Raw genomic sequence first — 3,725 nt, forward strand, 5'->3', positions numbered from 1 at the left:
AAGGTGGGAGTCCCTATCTCAACACGAACTCAGTACCTCCCAGCTGTCAGTTCAGAGCTGTTCGTCGTTAGTGACAGAGAAGTCGGTGCAGTGCTTGACAACATGTCTACTGAACCATTGAAGAATACTCAAGGTGGGAGTCCCTACCTCGACACGAACTCTTTAACCGGCCTCGGTGGCGTCGTGGCAGGCCATCGGTCTACAGGCTGGTAGGTACTGGGTTCGGATGCCAGTCGAGGCATGGGATTTTTAATCCAGATACGGACTCCAAACCCTGAGTGAGTTCTCCGCAAGGCTCAATGGGTAGGTGTAAACCACTTGCACCGACCAGTGATCCATAACTGGTTCAACAAAGGCCATGGTTTGTGCTATCCTGCCTGTGGGAAGCGCAAATAAAAGATCCCTTGCTGCCATGTAGTGGCGACAGCGGGTTTCCTCTCAAAATCTGTGTGGTCCTTAACCATATGTCTGACGCCATATAACCGTAAATAAAATGTGTTGAATGCGTCGTTAAATAAAACACTTCTTCTTCTTCTTCTTCGACACGAACTCGGTACCTACCAGCTGTCGGTTCAAAGCCGTTCGTCGTTAGTGGTTAGTGACAGAGAAGTCGGTGTAGTGCTCGTCAACCTTTCCACTGAACCATGGGAGTCTAATCAAGGTGGAAGCTCCTACCTGGACACGAACGCTGTACCTACCAGCAGTCATTCTATCGCTGTTATTGGTCAGTGCTTAGTGACAGAGAAGTGGGTGCAGTGCTCGTCAACCTGTCCACTGAACCATGGAAGCCTACTCAAGGTGGGAGCCCCAACCTGGATACGAACTCGGTACCTACTAGCCTTACGGCAAATGGCTGGGCTACGAGACCAATGAGGACTTTCCATTGGACAACTCATAAATTCATTATTACTAAGGGAAATAACCGCGAAACGTGTTTCAGCGTATTATTCTCGAGGCTATTTCTCACTAAAGCATAACTCCAAACAACTGATAAAAAGAAAAAGCACGCCACACTCCGGTGTCGACAATTATAGCGGATAGTGTCATTCACAATTAATGGGCTGTAAACGTTCGCGACGTGTTGACTAGTAAAGTGGGTTGATCGTTTAGCCGGCGAGTGTGTGTAGTTGCGTGGGAGTGGGGCTTTTAGGTCTCAAATACTTTTTGTATGTTTATTTGTGTGTCTCTGTCTCTTCCTCTCTCATCCCTCTCTGACCTATGCACCTATGCACCTATACATATTTCACTGAATATCCATTATGTTCACCTTTGTGTGTGTGTGTGTGTGTGCGTGTGTGTGTGTGTGTGAGAGAGAGAGAGAGAGAGAGAGAGAGAGAGAGAGAGAGAGAGAGAGAGAGAGAGAGAATGGTGTGTTGTTGATGTTGTCATTTTACGGTTTCTTTTGATTGTTTTTTTTTTTTTGCCGTTAATCTGATTCTTTTCTATATCAGTTTATTTTCGTGCTTACATCTAGACGATGTTCAAGGACGCTCTCCTGGACACAAATATCAGCTATCTGAGCTGTATTTCCAGATCGAAGGTTAACTGTTAATTGGTGATGGATACGGAGAGATAATTTGGTGTAGTGGTCATCCAACACCACTGAGCCGATAAAATACGCTCTGAGTGGAAGTTGACACCAGGATACGAACCCAGTACCTACCAGCCACAGAGATCCTCCAAAGCCATACTTTGCAGTTAATGACGGAACAAAACGTTTTACCGTGTGATGGGCTGTATTCTGGACCACGTCACCGGCATCTATTTAGTATCTTTCTTCTTTCTTTTTTATATATATTTTATTTATTTATTTACTTATTTATTTTATAGTTTTTATTTATTTTATAGTTTTTATTTATTTTATTTTTTATTTATTTATTCATTTATTCATTTATTCATTTATTCATTCATTCACTCATTCATTCATTCATTCGTTCATTTATTCATTCGTTCATTCACTCACTCACTCACTCACTCATGTATTTATTTATTTATTTATTTTATACTATATCGCTCTGCAACATAATCCTGTACACATCCCGTATCATGTACTATGATGATACATTGCAAAGACTAAAAACAATAAAGAACTTGAACTTTATTGCAAATAAACAGAAAATACAGTTTTTAATTAGTATACAGTGGTAATGTAGTATAAAAGTTGAAACCAGTACAGTGTACCAGTAACAAATGGAACTGCGATTCCGAGAATCATGAGTGGGTTGTTCAAAGGTGACTGTCCTGCGTTTGCTGTCATATTATCGTGTGAACATTCGGGCCTTTCTGATAACTAAAAATAAGTACTAACGATATATTATTGTTTAGAAGATCAGAATATGTATAAACAAAGTCTTTGCTATGGTCATCTTAATGTTTGTAGGAGGCCAAAGCAGATTTTGCCTTCAAATAATTTCGTGCTTACAAAACAAAATATCAAAAAGTTAAATGAAAACATACTGCTACAAACATCCGCACACGATCGGGCACACATTGGATATACAGGCATTGGTATTCTAAACATGAAAATGTATACATGTATTTTATTTCGAAGTAGATACCGCAATTATGACAGAACAATCTTGTTTATGACTTTTACGATATGGATATGGAATTGTGTTGATTTGGAATGTAGAGTTACGAACTTGTTCGATGTTTGTCTCATGTTGTCTGTGTTGTTTGTTTCAGAATGAGAAAACAAGATGCAAATAGTTTTAAATTATTGTATGAGCGAGAGTGCCATACACAATCTATGGAACCAGTGGGAATTAGTTTATTCCCCGAGAGAGAACGAGAGTAATAAAACAATTCCCAAATGAGTTCATAAGATGTGTGCGTCACTTGGCTAAATATGAGTATGTGTTTATTGCCTACAAGCTGTAATGTATAGCAAAAGTTAAGTATGATTGTAATTGCTACATACTTGATGTTAATATCATCCAGGTTATGATTTGAAACGCTGATTTATACGCACAGCAAAGAGTTCCATCTATAGGAATAAAACGACATGCATTTATTTATTAATTTATTTATTTATTAGTTCATTCAGCTTAAATTCTATATTTTCGTTAATACAAGTCAGTGTCAAAGATACACCGATGGTATCAATTTCACTAACTGCATCTGCCGCAAGCTTGCTATACAAAACAACTACCCCTGAAGTGTACTATATCAATATTGTTAAATAAAATAATACATATTATTTGATAATCTGAATACACTGTGGTTTAAATTCCTTCAAAAGCAATAGGAAATGAGATCCAAAAACGCTAAAGGGGGTCAATATATAATCATTTTAAAAATGAGGCGAGGTGGTGAGCTGTCACCACCACCTCATGGCTTTAGCGCCTTCGTTACTCGTCCTTTCGGGCTAGGCGGCACATACTGTACCCCCGCCGCCCACTGACAATACATGGAACTGTATAATTCGCTTCTTTTTTTTCTCTCTCTTTATTTGGTTTCTTTTCTTTCTTCTTCTTTCTTTCTCTTTTTTTCTGTGTGTGGGGGAGTGGGGGGTGATATATGATTTGACAACCGCGTAAAAGTGCAGGAATCACAGACAGCTTGGTTGGTGCCCACCGTTATAAAATCATATGCCATACGACAGTATGAAATAATACAGTAATTATTTAACCGTGTATTGTAAACGCTCATGTGCGGATCCAGGATGGGGGGGGGGGGGGGGGGGGGGGGGGGGGGCAAGAAAAAGGGGTACATTGACTATTTAA

This window comes from Gigantopelta aegis, chromosome 12 (assembly GCF_016097555.1).
Source record: "Gigantopelta aegis isolate Gae_Host chromosome 12, Gae_host_genome, whole genome shotgun sequence".
Taxonomy (NCBI): Eukaryota; Metazoa; Mollusca; class Gastropoda; order Neomphalida; family Peltospiridae; genus Gigantopelta; species Gigantopelta aegis.